We start from the raw sequence: 17,985 nt of genomic DNA on the forward strand, positions 1-17,985 counted from the left end.
AAAAAAGGTTAAGGGAGAAATAGCACAATTTGTACATAATTCTTATAGAAATAATAATGTGAGAATATTAATTTCCAAGTCATTTTATGAGGATAGCACAGCCCTGACATAAAAAATTGACGAAGATGATATAAAAAAGGGAAATTACAGACCGGTATCCCTCGTGAACATAACACTCCTTGGCCAACATGAACACCCTGAATGCAGAAATACACAAACTGGGAGGCATGTCACAACTAAATGTGGTTTATCCCTGGATCACAAATACATCTTCACATTCCAAAGTCAACATAATTTACCCTATCAGTACGATAAATAACAAAACTTTTGACAAAATTCAGTGCTTATTTATGATTAAGAACTGTCAGCAACCTGTCAGAAACAGAAAGGAGTCTCCTTGATCTACTGAAGAGCATCTCGGAAACCCTACTGCTAACATCATACCTGTGAGCTATGAAACGCTAGCGCACCTGAGATCAGGAGCAAGGCAGACATACCCACTTCCGCCAACTCTGCTCTACATGAGACAGCAGTGTTGGGCCAGTGAGTGGGAAAAAGACTGCTTCAGAGACAATCCTAAGGAATCTAAACAAAACAAAACAAAACAAAACAAACCAAAAAAAAGAAAACACAAAAAAACTGTTAGACCTAATAAGACAATTTAGCAGAATCACAGGATACAAGCTCACTACAAAAAAATAAATAAATAAATAAACAAAATAAATAAATAAATAAATAAATAAATAAATAAATAAATAAATAAATAAAATCAATTGTACTTAGCAAACAAGTAGAATATTAAGTTTAACACTTTAAATAACAAACTCACAATATTCCATTTACAATAGAAACATGGTTAGAAATAAATTTGATGAAATCCACATGATATATGCACTGATAGCTTTCAAATATAGCTGACAGAAATGAAGTAAGTCCTAAATAAATGAAGATGTATAGCATGCACATGTACCTTGGAAGACTTGATAATGTTAAGATATCAATTCTTTCTAAACTGATCTATGAATTCAACAAGATTTCAAGCATCTCTTAGAATAATTTTCTGAGAAACTGACCAGCTTATTGAAAAATGTGTGTGTGCAGATGTGAATAATTTAGAATCACCAAATCAATCTCAAAAAATAAGAACAACATTGAAAGTCACCTGACTTCAAGGCTTATTATAATGAAAAACACAAGAAATAAGGTGCTGGTTATGATGTGGAGAAAAGAGAGCTTCATGCATTATTGGTGGGAATGCAAACTGGTGCAGCCACTGTGGCAAACAGTATGGAGGTTCCTTGAACAATTAAAAACAGAACTACCATGGAGTGTCTGGGTGGCTCAGTTGGTTGAGTGTCTGACTGGTTCAGGTTTGTGAGTTCGAGCCCCACATCGCGCTCTGTGCAGACAGTGCAGAGCCTGGAGGCTGCTTCGGATTCTGTGTCTCCCTCTTTCTCTGCCCCTGCTCACACTCTGTGTCTCTTTCTCTGTCTCTCTCAAGAATACATAAACATTAAAGAAAAATAAAAATAAAATAGAACTACCATATGATCTAGTAAATTCTACTGCTGGATATGTACCCAAAGAAAATGAAAAATATACATGTTTATTGCAGTATTTATAATAGCCAAGATACAGAAGCAGACCAATTGTCCATCAATAGATGAGTGGATACAGAAGACTTGGTCTATGTACATATATGTATACATGGATATATGTGTATATGCTATATATACATACACATAGAATGGAACTTTACTCAGCCATAAAAAAGAATGGAATCTTGCCATTTGCAACAACATGGACGGAGCTAGAAAGTATAATGCTAAGTGAAGTCACTCAGAGAAAGACAAATACCATATGATTCCACTCATGTGGAGTTTAAGAAACAAAGGAACAAAGAAAAAAAGAGACAAACAAAAAAACCAGACTCTTAACTTTAGACAACGAACTGACGGTCACCAGAGAGGACGCAGGTAATGGGACTGGTGAGACAGGTGATGGGGATGGAGAGTAAACTTATGATGAGCACGGAGGCATGTACAGAGATGTGAATCACTCACTCTATAGTACACCTGAAACTCCAATGGGAAATGACCACACCCTCTCGAAATGACTACCACTGAAAGAATGGGAACATTAAATGTCGATGTGTGTGTTGAAGGACTGGGGCTCTCACACGTTGTTGCTCAGTGTTTCATCCATCTCTCTCTCTCTCTCTCTCTCTCTCTCTCTCTCTCTCTCTATATATATATATATATATATATACATATATATATGTATATATATATATATATATGTATGTATATATATATATGTATATATATATATAGTAAATAAACTTTATATAAATTTTACTTTATATAACTAAACTTTATATACTTTATATACAAACTTTATATATAAACTTTATATATAAACTTTATATGCTTTATAAACTTTATATAAACTTTATATAAAGTTTACTATATATAGTAAATAAGTAAATAAACTACATATATAAAGTTTATTTACTTATTTTGAGAGAGAGAGAGAGAGAGCACATGAGCAGGGGAGGGACAGAGAAACATGGAGACAGAGGACCCAAAGTGGCAATGCCCTGAACAGCAGAGAGCCCGACGTGGGGCTCAAACTCAAGAACTGAGAGATCATGACTTGAGCCCAAGTCAGATGCCTCACCGACTGAGCCCCCAGGTGCCCCAACTGTCAGTCAGTGTTTCTAATCAAGCCACACATATACAGCATGACCTGGCAATTCTGCAGCCCAGGCGTTTTCCCAAGGAAAAATAAAAACAGGTGCCCACAAAAGACTTACACACCCCATAGCTTTATTCACCGGAGCCAAAAACTAAAAATAATCTTGACATCAGTGAATGGGAGAATGGATAAACAATCTGTGTGTCTATCTACACAATGACTGGGGCTCAGTAACTTAATCAAACAGAGTGGGTACATAACCTGACTGAATCCTGAAAATCATTATGCCAAGTGAAACAAGTCTACAGAAACAGCACGCAGTATGGTACCATTTATAAAGTTCTAGAACAGGCAAAAACAATCCACGGTGGAAAATAACCACCAAGCGGCTGCTTCTGGGGAGTGGGAAGGGAGAGGGAGGTGATGGGAGATGGGCAGAAGGGAACGTTCTGTGGTGAGGGGGATGTTCAGTGTCTCGCCAGGAGTCTGGGTTACTTACACACGTGCATTTGTCAGAGCGAAATGGGATGATTCACTTAAAATGTGTGCGTTTAGTGTTATGCAAATTTTACCTCAAAAGAAAAAAAAATCTAAATCAATACTAAACTCTAGTTTATGACACGTATGTTGAAGAACCCAGGGAAATGTGCCCTGACTTCCACAAGTGACTCTGAAATACATAAAAAGCATATGATGGTTTGATGCTTGGAGGGGATAGAGAGATGGATGAAGCTGTGATAAAACAAGAATAGTGAAAGCTCCATGGAGGAATGTCATGCAGGCCTTCACTGTAAAATTCCGTCAGCTCTTCCGTACGTGTGAAGTTCGTACGGTGGAACGTTGGAGGGGAAACAAAGTAGTGGCTGAACGCACACGGGGCTCATGCACTTGTGTCCCGCTCTGCTGGATGCAGCTGGCTCTGCAGACAGTGGCCCTGAGCCCTGAGCCCACCAGAGATGCCGTGTGGCTAGGCAACCTGCTCGGTGCTCCCTGGCCGTCATCCTCCCTCAGAGGGGTGCACAGGCACAGCAGGCAGGTGGGGTCCAGCACGGACGCCAAGTCATGAGAACATAGGCTCTGAAATCTGATCTCCGGGGTGCGGACTTAGTTCCATTTCTGATGAGCTATTCAATCTCAATCCAGTGATGTAAACCCTCTGTGCCAGAGTTTCTGTGTCTGCAACGTGTGGGTAATACAGCGCCCTCCTCCTCAGGTTGTCACGAAAAACATACCAAACCAGTGCTTTTAAGTGACTAAGGACAGTGAGTAGCACCATCGCCATTGTCATTGTCGCTCTGTGACTCTCATATCCTCTCTGTTCACCTCCGACACAAGGACACACAAGCACTCCCCAACTCCTTCAGCCAACATCCTAATTCCCCATAAAAGTAACCTCAGAAAATGGATGCCTGTCCCAGTAGCCAGCCCACCTCTGCCCTCAACATGCTCAAGCCACAGCATTTATGAGGACTCTGGGTATAGCTCCTGGCTTCTCTCTTCCAGTAACCTCATCTTCCATGCCTCAGTCACCCATCCCCATGGCTCTCTCCCAACCCTGTGGCTGGTGAAGCCACACCACCTCCATTCGATCACATGGAGCACAGCACTCTCGAAACACCACATGTATCTAGACATGTATCAGAGCGACTCACCCGCTCTGGTCATTTCACAGCCAGACCCCAGCCATTTCTGAGAGTCTCTGAGATGCAGATCTGGGGGCCTGTCTAGGGTCCCTTGCCTTCCTTCCTCATGCAGCTTGATCCCTCCTGAGCAGTCAACCCCCTTGGTCTCTGCCCACATGGCCTATGTCCCCAGAAGACCCCTGCCCTGATTAACCCAAATGCTCTGCCTACATGTGTCTGCACCCACCCAGCTGACCGTGGCAGTAGGCCAGCACAGACATGTGTCCAGGTCGCTCCAGGACTCAAGGCCACCCATCTTGCAAGGGCCAGGGGCTGCTGGCCTCCCCTCTCCCCATGACGGCCTTCCCTCCCAGATCACCAAGGGAGACAGAAGCAACAAGAAAGAGACAAAGGTCCTACCAGCCATCGCTCGCCTGGCACCCATGTCCCCCTGTCTCCTCCACCTGCTCACTCCTGCAAACACACACCCGTGTGCCCTGCGGAGGCTGGGGACCCTGTGTGGACACCAGAGCCCTGGGCCTCTCACAACTTCAAGGCCACCTCTCAACCACAGTCATCTTGTCTTTCATTATCAACTCGCCTCTCTACAGAATTCCTTCTGGCCACAGATGTGTCAAAAATGCCTCCCACCTTGAACAAACCATGTAAGCTCCCTTCTCCCACAGCAGGTACCTCACTCTCTTCTCCCCTTTATGGAAAAGGTCTCAGAGGCTGTGACCATACTCAATGTCACCACCTGTGTTCCTCCTATTTTCCCTGCAACCTTCCCACAGAAGGGCGTTCACATACCCTATTCCCATCACCTCCTCCAGCAAGACCCGAGGGATCCCATCACCAAATCTCACAGTCAGACTGTCACCAGGGTGGCACTCTGCATGTTCTTTCCTCTGCCCCCAGGGCTCACACTCACTGGGACATCTCCTACCCTGACAGTCACTGTTCCATCCTCTTCTTGCACCACTGCTCATTCCCAGTTGAGCTCACTCAGGCTACCGGCACCAGCTATGTGTCCATCTCTTTCCTATGGCTCTACCTGAAGCCCACATCACCGACGCAGTCAGACAAACATCCGGGGCACACTTGGCTGTCCCATTTTATTCCTCCTTTCAATTATACAACACAGACTGATTTAGTACCTACCACGTGCCCCACGTTCTTCTGCATGGTAGATATGTATCAGAGAATGAAACAAACACAACTCCCCACTAATATTCTAGCAGGAGATTCTGTTCTGCTCTGAAAGACAACTAACAGCTCAAATGACTAGATTACATGATATGTTAGCGGATAACAAGTAGTACTGAAAACATACCGTGGACACGGGACAGGGAGCTGGGGGAGAGGGCAGTAGGATGTAGTTCTTTAGAGGATGGTTCAAGGAGCCCTCAGCAGAAGGTTACACTTTTTTTTTAAATTTTTATTAATTTAATGTTTATTTATTTTTGAGAGAGAGAGAGAGAGAAAGAGAGAGAAAGAGCGGGAGCAGGGAAGGGGCAGAGAGAGAGGGAGACACAGAATCCAAAGCAGGCTCCAGGCTCTGAGCTGTCAGCCCAGCGCCCAACGTGGGGCTCGAACCCACCAGCCATGAGATCATGAATGACCTGACTTAAAGTTGAACACTTATCCCACTGAGCCACCCAGGTGCCCCATTTTACATTTTAGAAGAGGCTAGTGAGCTGGCAGGAAGCTGGCTAGGGAGGAGTGTCGGGGGCAGCTGGAGGCTGCAGGGCAAGGAGGGGTATGGTGCAGAGGTCCAGGAGACTCATGGGCAGGATGTGGAGAGGATTGTAGGGACCCTGACTTCTGCTTGGGGTGACATGAGAGTCCACGGACAGACTCTGTGCTGAGATACAATGTGTCCCTCGATGTTCTGAAGGCTGATGGGACATGAACATGGGTACAGGGGGCGCAGTGAGGATGGCTGGCTACCATAACCCAGGCAGGAGTGATGTTGGTGGCCCAGGCCAGAGGGGTGGTGCTGTGTGGGGACAGCACGGGGTTCTGGTCCAACCAGATGCGTTGAAGAATGAGCCATGGGAACCTCAGGGGCGTGTTTATTCTCAGCGTCCCGGTCATCATCCTGGATCGCCCCTGATTGGCCCATATTATCTCCAATCCAAATATCTGCCTTTATCCATCAATCTAGATTAATTTCACAAAAATATTCTACCCCCAAAAAAGAAAACTGCAGAACAACAGAGGATTCCATGTATGTAAAAGAAAATATTGTGTTTTTTGGGGGGAGATGTATGCATATGTGACGAATTATAAGAAAAGCAAAGAAATAATTATAGCATTTGGGGTAACAGGAGAAGGGGTACAGTTGATGGGTGTTCATGGGCTTCTTTGTGTTACCTGAGTAGGGTAGAGAATCCATTCATTGCCATTCTTTAAGGAATGCACCCAGTATATGTACTCTTCTGTACATATGAAATATTCAAGATCGGATAAGGAAAAAGGTGCATTTAGAATGGGAAATGTTCATCTAAATCAGGCTTCTCAAATGTGCATATATATACATATGGAGATGCCTTATAAGTACCACAGAGATGTATTATATAGATGACATTTTGGTAAATGCATACGTATTTCTATAAAGGTACATAAGAAATAAAGTAGCTAAAAGCTAAAAATACTACTTCTAGAAAATAAACTTACATTGCTTCTCACCCTTTTGGCTAAGATCAAGTGTAGAAATTGAGTACACAGTGGAAGGTCAAGTGTAGAAAACGAGCACACAGTGGAAGGGGTGGAGAGAACCCTAACTTAGGCTTCTACATCCTCCCCATCTTTGAGATCCTACTTAGAACGGTAGAAACCACTCCTGTGTGTAGCATCTATCTTCTACCTTCTTCTCTACATTTGACTTTGTAAAAGTCATATATTGTATATATTACCTTTATAATATTTTTAAATAGTGGTTAAAAATGCCACACTAGGGCACCTGGGGAGCTCAGTCAGTTAAGCGTCCAACTTCGGCTCAGGTCACCATCTCACGGTTTGTGAGTTGGAGCCCCACATCTGGCTCTGTGCTGACAGCTGGGAGCCTGGAGCCTGCTTCAGATTCTGTGCCTCCCTCTCTCTCTGCCCCTCCACCACTTGCACTCCGTCTCTCTCTGAAAACTAAATAAACATTAATTTTTTTTAAATGCTACACTCAGCAACCTGAAGATTCTGCATCAATAATCACAATGAAAGTAAAGGTATTTGAAATTCCTTGGCCCCAAACCCTGCCATACATACATAGAGAGTACATAGAGATGAGAACACGGGAGGAGAGAAGTAAGGCAGTTTGGAAAACATCAGATGATGTATTGTTTTTGTACGTCACATTTCCTAACTCTCAAAGAGGGCTGCTGGACTTTCACAGAGATTCCCAAATTCTTCATTAGAAAAACTTTCCGGGGGGGCACGTGGGTGACTCAGTCAGTTAAGCATCTGACTCTTGATTTTGGCTCAGTTCATCATCTCAGGGTTCATGAGATCCCAGGATTCAATCCCCGCGTAGCGCTCTGTGCTGACAATGCGGAACCTGCTTGGGATTTTCTCTTCCTCTCCCTCTGCACCTCTGCTGCTCTCTCTCTCTCTCTCTCTCTCTCTCTCTCTCTCTCTCTCTCTCTCTCAAAATAAACATCTAAAAAAAAGAAGAGAAAAACTTGGGGCACCTGGGTGGCTCAGTCGGCTGAATGTCCACCTTTGGCTCAGGTCATGATCTCATGGTCCATGAGTTCCAGCCCCACATTGGGCTCTGCTGACAGCTCAGAGCCTAGAGCCTGCTTCAGATTCTGTGTGTCCCTCTTTCTCTGTCCCTTCCCCACTCACCGTCTCTCTCTCTCTCTCTCCCTCTCTCTCTCTCTCTCTCTCTCAAAAAAAAAAAAGTTAAATTTTTTTTTTTTAAATAAAACTTTTCTTAACACCTGCTGGCCTATAAAGAAGAGCGAATAATACAAATATTTTTAAGGATACTGAACTTTTTTACAAAGCTTAATTTTTTAATTATTGGCTGCTTTGAGGAGCCTTCGAGGGCATATCAATTGGATCAGTAATTGTATAGCACCCTGAAAACGCCGTTGCCTCAGAGTACTAATGTCAGAACAAATGCTTTCCAACTCATTAGAACTCAACAGAGACCAGAAGAGTGTAAGAATGAACTCTCAGGAGCTGTGAGGCATTTATGTACAGCATGCCCAGTCTTAGACAACCCCACAGGTTGATTTCTCAGGGCATATTTCCAGATGAAGGAGTCAGGGTAGTCAGCCAAGTTCTTGGAATATCTTAACTAGGAGGTGCCAACTTGGATTCAAACTCAGGTCAGCCTGTGCCCATCCCAGAATCCACACTTCCTTTCAAGCACAGTCTTCAAACATCTTTTTTCTCTTTATGAAACATTCCAGAATTGATGCAGGTTCCTTTTGTCCCACAGGTCAATCAGTGCCAGCCCACAGAGTGATGGATTTCCTTAAGACACTAGAGCCCAAGATTCATCTTCTGGTTCAAAAAATAAAGTTTATGTGCTTCTAAAGCCCGGTGTGTATACTGGTAAGTGAGCTAGGTTGAACAGACTTGACTCTGACCCTCATCTTCCTCGTCCTTCAGTTCATGGCACCCCTGCCCGCCCATCCCATGCCTGGACCAGTTTGGGACCCTTGTGCTGACACCTCTGAACTGTATCCACAGTATTCACTTTAAAGTAAACGAGATGTGCGGGCAGAACAGTGCTCCCCACAAAGATGGCTCCTCTGTGGACCGCAGGATATGGAGAGTACCCTGGGTCACCCAAGTGGTCAGCCCTGAAGGTGGGAAAGGGAGCAGAGAAAGACTGGCGGGTGCACCGTCATGGGTCTGAACAAAGGAGCAGGCGGACTCCAGCCCATGAGGGCCGCTAGCGGCTGGAAGAGACCAGGAGGTGGGAGTCTCCCTGGGAGCCTCCAAGAGGAATGCGGCGTGTGGGTGTCGTGACTTCAGCCCCATGAGACCACAGGTGAGCCCGGAGCTGGGAAGAACAGTGTTGCTTGAAGCCACTGTTTTCCGTCATGTACATCAGCTGATGCCACTCCCTGCTTAACAGGCCACAGCACTTTCTCACTGCTGTTGCAAAAATATCAGCTCCATGCTGAGCTCAGTGGCCCCAGGTTGGGGAACCTACCTGACACCAAATCCCCTGTGTGTCACGTCCCTCCTCCCCTCTCACTGGACGCCAGGCTCAGGGCCCCTGGTGTTATGATCCGGTTGTTCCTACTCGGGGACTTTGCCCTCGATGCCCCTCCCTGAAATACTCTGCCCCCCTCCTCTCCTCCAGGCTTCAATTTCCACGTCCCCTTCTCCAAGTGTCCTATGCACCGGCAGCAGCAGCTCCAGGGATTGCTGCAAATGCACATTCTCAAACGCCGTGGCACGCCTGCCTGATCAGAGACTCTGGAGATGGTGGGTCCCAGGTGCACTAGTTGACTGAGCCTCCTTTCCTCCCCTCATTCCACAGGGGGTGGCAGCCTCACCTATCTCCATCTCTGGTACCTAGAATGAGGCAAGCTGCACAGCAGGAGCTCAGTAAATATTTGTGGGATGGATTACTGAAAGTATTTTCTAGAAGCCGCCAAGAAGGCACCACGCTATGTATAAAAAGATCAAAAGAGCATGGCTCTGCCCTGCAGAACTTACAGTGGAATGGAAGAGGTCTTTTCTCATACAGCGTGGTGCACACCATGACAAATGCCTATGACAGCCCGAATGAGGACCCCTGAACCCATGTGATGCCTGGCTTGTGCCTAGCACAGGACAGATTGTGTGTGATGCATGTCCTCGTCCATGAAACGTATACTGTCTCCCCTGCTTAGAACATGATCCTCCCATATTGCTCATTCAGAGACACACCTCTACCTGGTGCCTCCCATACAGAGGAAGTCATTAAAAAAATGGATTGGACCTGGGATGTCTGGGTGGCTCAGTCCGTTGGGAGTCCGCTCTTGATATTGGCTCAGGTTGTGATCTCACGGTTCATGGGTTCAAGCTATGTGTGGGGCTCTGCACTGGCAGCGTGGAGCCTGCTTGGGGTTCCCCCTCTCTGCCTCATCCCCACTCATGTGCACTCTGATTGTTCGCTCTTGCTCTCTCCCTCTCTCTCAAAATAAGTAAATTTTAAAAAAATATGTGTCGGGGTACCTGGGTGGCTCAATCAGTTGTCTGACTTCAGGTTAGTTCATAATATCATGGTTTCTGAGTTCGAGCCCCACATCAGGCTGTGTGCTGTCAGCTCAGAGCCTGGAGCTTGCTTCCAATTCTGTGTCCCCCTCTCTCTCCGCCCCTCCCTGCTAGTGCTCTCTCTCTCTCTCTGTCTCTCTCTCTCTCTCAAATATAAACGTTATAAGTATATGAATGAATGAATGAATTAATTAATTAATGAATGGTCATAGATTCAGGAGATAGAAAAATCTTAGAGGAATGTGGACAAGGCAACCAGGCTTGGGGTGTTCCAGCTAAAAGGTGCAGTCAGAGCAAAAGCCCTGAGGGGTGGGCAGCGTGACGAAAGGCCAGAGGGGTGGTGGCGGGGGTGTCTCCAGTGACCGTGGAGTCGGCAAAGCTGTGGTCCCAGCTGAGGCATGCTGACACACACCAGGCAGAAGCCTGCGGGGGATGGGGGAGAGGGCTTTACCACAACCCCCACGGAGAGTATTCCTGTCCAGGATTCTCCACCCAGGTGAGGGGTCCCCGGTACAGGATGGGGTCCTATAGCAGGGCAGTCACTGGCCGACCCATCCTCGGGGCAGACGGACTGTCTTCCCCGCCCAGCAGCTGAAGACGCTGCTGGAAGGGGAGAAGAGACTCAGCCCAGAAGGCAAGTGGAAACTTCCCACCTGAACTCTGAAAATAAGGAATGGATGGTTTGAACTCTGCTTGAAACTATGCATTGGGAGACAGTTAGTCCTTTCAAGGCCATGGGCTAAATAATCTGAGGCATTTTCACAGAGCAGTGACTCATCTGAGATAGATTCACCACTTCACCTCACAGCTGGCCTTGTGGGGACTAATCTGATGACGTGTCTCCCTTCAGTGAATTTCCAAGAAAGGGTTTTGTGCGCCTCTATTTATTTAAGATGAAAAACACAATAAAGCTCTTTATTATCAAACCTATCCTGATTCTGTCGAAGCCCCACAGGTAAAGTCTTCACGTGCCCCTGTGTGTAAACAAACATGGACACTGTCTGCGGGGACAGGCACTTCTGCACGCACAGGACACTGAGCACGCAACGTCGGCATATATAAAATTACACCAAAACCCAGGGTACTTTTTTTCTCCTTATCAAAAATGTACTGGGCCATAGCTCTGTGAATATACTTGGTGATCTAAGCTATTCATTAAAGGTAATAGAACAGAAAAATAACTTTTGATACACAGCTACTCCAACATGTTATGTTTTAGAGTCTTTGCTAAATCACATTGTCAGAGTTCACTATATTTTACTATTGAGTCAATGTGAAAGAATGAACCCTCTCTCTCAGAAATGTCTCTCCTTAATGCTCAAGACCTGCTCTGCTAAGTTTAATACAGTGACAGTTCCAGGCTTAATTTACTCCTTGGAGCAAGCCATTAAGTATGCATTGCAGCTCTGTGCCTGCTCTGTGAACTGTCCCCTTTTCTTAAATACACAGCCAGGTAGTAAAGGTCCCCCAGGAGGGGATTTGAACTAGGTTTGGTAGTTAGCAGAAAATCAGGCATAATGTGCACGCATCCAGAATCTTTCATGTGACACCAGTAATTTTTCAATCATCATCAAGAATCATAAAATAGTTAGGAATAAGCCTAACCAAAGATGTAAAGGATCTGTACACTAAAAACTATAGAAAGCTTATGAAGGAAATTGAAAAAAAATAAAAACAAATGGAAAAACATTCCATGCTCATGGATTGGAAGAATAAGTACTGTTAAAATGTCAATACTACCCTAATCAATCTACACGTTCAACGCAATCCCAATCAAAATTGCACCAGCATTCTTCTAGAAGCTAGAACAATCAATCCTAAAATGTATATGGAACCACAAAAGACTTCAAATAGCCAAAGTAATATTGAAGAACAAGACCAAAGCAGGAGGCATCACAATGCCAGACTTTGGCCTTTACTACAAAGTTGTAATCGTCAAGACAGCATAGTATTGGCACAAAAACAGACACATAGACCAATGGAATAGAATAGAGACTCCAGAATTGGACCCACACAAGTACGGCCAAGTAATCTTTGACAAGCAGGAAAGAATATCCAATGGAAAAAAGATAGTCTCTTTAACAAAGGGTGCTGGGAGAACTGGACAGCAATATGCAAAAGAATGAAACTAGGCCATTTTCTTACACCATTCACAAAAATAAACTCAAAATGGATAAAGGACCTGAATGTGAGACAGGAAACCGTCAATCCCTAGAGGAGAAAGCAGGAGAAAACCTCTCTGACCTCAGCTGCAGCAATTTCTTACTTGACACATCTCCAAAAGCGAGGGGATTAAAAGCAAAAATGAACTATTGGGACCTCATCAAGATAAAAAGCTTCTGCACTGCAAAGGAAACAATCAACAAAAGTAAAAGGCAACCGACAGAATGGGAAAAGATATTTGCAAATGACATATCGGACAAAGGGCTAGTATCCAAAATCTATGAAGAACTCACCAAACTCCACACCCAAAAAACAAATAATCCAGTGAAGAAATGGGCAGAAGACATGAATAGACACTTTCTGAAAGAAGACATCCAGATGGCCAAAAGGCACATGAAAAGATGCTCCACATTACTCCTCATCAGGGAAGTACAAATCAAAACCACACTGATATATCACCTCACGTTGGTCAAAGTGGCTAAAATGAACAAATCAGGAGACACTAGATGCTGGCGAGGATGTGGAGAAACAGGAACCCTCTCACACTGCTGGTAGGAATTTAAACTGGTGCAGCCGCTCTGGAAAACAGTGTGGAGGTTACTCAAAAAAACAAAATTGGAACTACCCTACAACCTACCAAGAGCACTACTAGGAATTTACTCAAGGGATACAGGAGTGCTGGTGCATAGGGACGCTCGTGTCCCAATGTTTATAGCAGCACTTTCAACAATAGCCTAATTATGGAAAGAGCCTAAATGTCCATTGACTGATGAATGGATAAAGACATTGTGGTTTATATACACAATGGAATACTACTTGGCAATGAGAAATCTGGCCTTTTGTAGCAACGTGGATGGAACTGGAGGGTATTATGTTAAGTGAAATAAGTCAGGCAGAGAAAGACAGATATCATATGTTTTCACTCATATGTGGATCCAGAGAAACTTAACAGGAGACCATGGGGGAGGGGAAGGAAAAAAAAAAAAAAAGGGAGAGAACCAAACCATGAGAGACTCTTAAAAACGTAGAATAAACTCAGGGTTGATGGGGGTGGCGGGGAGAGGAAGGTGGGTGATGGGCATTGAGGAGACCACCTGTTGGGATGAGCACTGGGTGTTGCATGGAAACCAATTTGACAATAAATTTCATAAAAGAAAAAAAATAGGAATTTTGCAATCATTAAAAAGTCAACCGTATGGGGGCGCCTGGGTGACTTGCTTGATTAAAAGTCTGACTTCAGCTCAGATCATGATCTCACGGTTTGTGGGTTTGAGCCCCGTGTCAGGCTCTGTGCTGACAGCTCAGAGCCTGGGGCCTGCATCTATTCTGTGTTTCCCTCTTAGCGCCCCCACCCACTTATGCTCTGTTTCTCTCTTTCTCTCTCTAAAAATAAATAAACACTATTTTTTTTAAAAGTCAACCATATGCCTGTTCAGGTATTTTCTCCTGCATAGATGGACTGAGAATTAATAAAAGTGACTACATTATTTAACAGATGCAGTAAAGAGATTATCACCAGGTGAGGACCATCCCTGCCACCAACGGCTTCCCCAGCCAGATATGGGGACATATGTTGCCTTCTGAGAATGTGCAAACGCAGAGTATACTGTGCATACTGGGGCATACTGGGGCATACTGGGGGCAGACACAGGCTGGCACCTCCCATTCACCTTTGCAAACAATGAACCTGTGTGTTCTGACTCCAGGAATGCCTGGAATACACACTGGTTCTAATTAACAACCGAGAGAAACATAGTGGTATAAAATTGATAGAAGAAATGTAAAATTGAACAAATGAAATAATGATTAAATGGAAAAGCTATCTGTAACTCCCAGTAAATTATATTTTATGGCATCAAAAATATGCAATTTTTTTTCCCAGAAGAAAGGATCTAGAATTTCCAAGGTAAAGAAATTTGGCATAAAATATGAGAGGAAGAGGGTACTGAATTTAGAAGCATGTCAGGCCCAACAGGCACAGATTCTAAACTAAACAGTCAGGAAAGGCCTCAATTCCCAAATCAGAGCACCCCCTCCAGTATGCTAAGGGCACAGGTGCAACAGGGTGAGCTTCGGCCACCCGGCTAGCTTTCCTTCCTTCCTTCCTTCTTTCTTTCCCCAAATGCCCCTACGACAGGACCTGTGATGGATGGCAGGATTCTGTCCTGAGGATGTAAGAGGTAGTCTCTATTCCCACATCACTCACAGGCCAGTGGGATCGTGGCTCAAAGACAAAGTAACACCCCACCTCAGAGCAGTTTCCCCAACTCAAAACGCAGCCAGAAATCGTCAGTGCCCGTGGGGTGAGATCCAGGGTCCCCAGCCCTCCTCTCTGGGACTCCCACACCTGCCTCATCCCCGATCTTCCTTCTGGGATCCCAACCAACTTCACTCCAGCCTCAGGACCTGCACCTGTGCCCTCCACCTGAAATACTCTTGTGCTCCATCACTGAGTGGCCGGCTCTCTGTCTGTCACCTGCCCCTCCTTGACTTCACGCCAGGTGAGCTCCAGTCAAGGCAAACAGACAGCCTCGTAGACAGAGGTGTCCAAGCAACTGCAGGACACGTATGGTGAGGGCAGTGCTCTGAGGAGGAGGTTTCGGCGAGCCCCGGCTCTGTTCACCCCTTGGGTGGCACTGCTGGTGCTCAAGGTCACCCAGAGTTGCAGAGCAGGAGCGATATGGGGAAAGTCAGAATTCTCACCGTTCTTAACAAAATTCAACGGCTTTTCCTCAAAACAACAACGGAAAACCAGAACACAGAAAAACTTATGTTCCTGGAAGACTTTGATTAATTTCTAGAGTTGTGGAAAAGCTTCTTCTGACCAGTTCGGCCATCTTTTCTTAGTGGGAGAGTGACATTCAGAGGTCATTACTCTATTGTTTCCCTTCTTTCTGTCTCTGTCTCTGTCTCTGTCTCTGTCTCTGTCTCTGTCTCTCTCTCTTTCACATTTAAACTCCCCTCTTGGCTGCATCAACCTGTAGGCAGCTTCAGTACTTCCCTTTGAAAACTCCTCCCACTTCTCTCGAGTGCTCCCCCAGCTACAGACTCTGGAGGCATCTGAGGGTGCCAGACCAGCTTCTCATGCGCATCCACTGCTGCGTCCACTCCACGCTGCTCCTACCCCTCGGCTGGCCCGGGAACCTGCCCAGGGTCTCCTGAGGCCTCCACCCACCCACACCCAACCGCCTTCCTCCATACCCTTGCTGGACCTCCCAGCGCCGACTTCCTTCCAGAAACACTCCTCCCCTGGCTACAGTCTCCAGTGTCCTTCCCGCTGCTCCTCAGCCTGCTGGTAAGGCATAGTCTCTTCTACCCAGCTGGCAGCCATGGCATTCATCAGAGACACAAGAGGGGAGAGAGAGGAGAGACAGAGGGAGACTAAAGAGAGAGAGAGAGAGACAGAAGACAGAGACATGGAGAGACATGGGGGAGACAGAGACAGAGAGAAGTGTGGAGTGGGAGACAGAGAGATGGTGGGCCTCACTCCCTCATGGGTGACATCCTCACTGTTGCTCTGGAACCTCACCCAGGCCCTGGCCTCAGCCACACAGGAATGTGTGATTCTCACATGATTTTCTCCAGTCCAGCCCCCTCCTCTGATCTGCAGCTGGCATCTCCCACTGTGCCCTTGTCCCATCCTCTAAACACAGGACCAGGGTGTCCCAGGTAAGTACTGACCTCCTGAAAGCATTGACACATGACCTGGGCTGACAGACCGTCCACTCAGGCCCTGAGACCCTCTGGGACTGCTAGTCCCTACAACTTTTTCCAAATCCCCTGTAATTCCCCTTGGAGTGTGTCTGTGAGCAGTTGCAACATCCATCCCATTTGAAAGACAGGACCCCAGCAATCATCCCCGGAACACTGCTCACCTACACTGTCCTTGCCAGGCTCTTGCAACATGCTACCTGCTGACCATCCTGTCAGGGCACCTGCTCACACCTGCTGACCATCGTGACAGAGTCTTGCTCACACCAGCCCCCTGGAGCCGGCTGGGCACAATTTGTCTGAATCTGCTCAGCCTGTAGGTGAAATGATCAAATACTACAACCACTGTTGTTACACCTGAGAAGAGGTAGTTGGCACTTCCCACTTGCCATCATTCCCCAAGCACCTTCAAATGTAAAGATGCTTCCTTGTGCTGACATAGCCATGCTGAGCACCTGCCTGGTTTCAACTCCGGAAGTCAGTCAGGAGACTGAGAGAGATGAGTCTCTCTCATCTGGAAGTCAGTCAGGAGTCCCTCCCCTCTCTGGTCCAGAAGTCAGTCAGGAGAAACTCCCCACTCTCTCATCCAGAAGTAAGACAGGAGAACCTCCCCTGTCTGGTTGAGAAATCAGTCAGAAGAACCTCCCCTCTCTCTCTCCTGGATGTCAGTCAGGAGAATCTCCCCTCTCTCTCCTGCAAGAGAACCTCAACTCTCTGATCCAGAATTCAGTCAGGAGTACCTCCCCTCTCTCATCCAGAAGTCAGTCAGGAGAACCTCCCCTCTCTCTCATCTGGAAGTCGGTCAGCAGAACATTCACTCTCTGGTCCAGAAGTCAGTTAGGAGAAGCTCCAGTCTCTCTTCCAGAAGCCACTCAGGAGAACCTCCCCTCTCTCATCCAGAAGTCAGTCAGGAGAACCTCCCCTCTCTCTCGTCTCGAGGTCATTCAGGAGAGCCTCCCCTCTCTCTCATTCAGGAACCTTCCCTCTCTGGTCTAGAAGTCATTCAGGAGAACCTCCCTTCTCCCTCATCCAGAAGTAAGACAGGAGAATCTCTGTCTGGTCCGGATATCAGTCAGGAGAACTTCCCCTCTCTCTCGCCTCGAAGTCAGTCAGGAAAATCTCCCCTCTCTCTCATCCGACATCGGTCAGGAGAACCTCCACTCTCTCCTCTGGAAGTCAGTCAGAAGAACCTCCGCTGTCTCTTATCTGGAAGTCAGTCGGGGGAAACTGCCCTCTCTCTCGTCTGAAAGTCATTCAGGAGAACTTCCCCTCTCTCTCGTTCAAGAATCTCCTCTCTCTGGTCCAGAAGTCATTCAGGGAAACCTCCCCTGTCTCTCATTCAGAAGTCAGTCAGGAGAACCTCCCCTCTCTCATCCAGAAGTCAGTCAGGAGAACCTCCCCTCTCTCATCCAGAAATCAATCAGGAGACCTACCATCTCTCTCGTCCAGAAGTTAGACAGGAGAACCTCCCGTGTCTGGTCTAGAAATCAGCCAAGAGAACCTCCCCTCACTCTCACCTGAAAATCAGTCATGAGAACCTCCCCTCTCTATCCTGCAAGAGAACCTCCCCTCT

Source organism: Panthera onca, chromosome Y, assembly GCF_046562875.1.
Source record: "Panthera onca isolate mPanOnc1 chromosome Y, mPanOnc1 haplotype 2, whole genome shotgun sequence".
Taxonomy (NCBI): Eukaryota; Metazoa; Chordata; class Mammalia; order Carnivora; family Felidae; genus Panthera; species Panthera onca.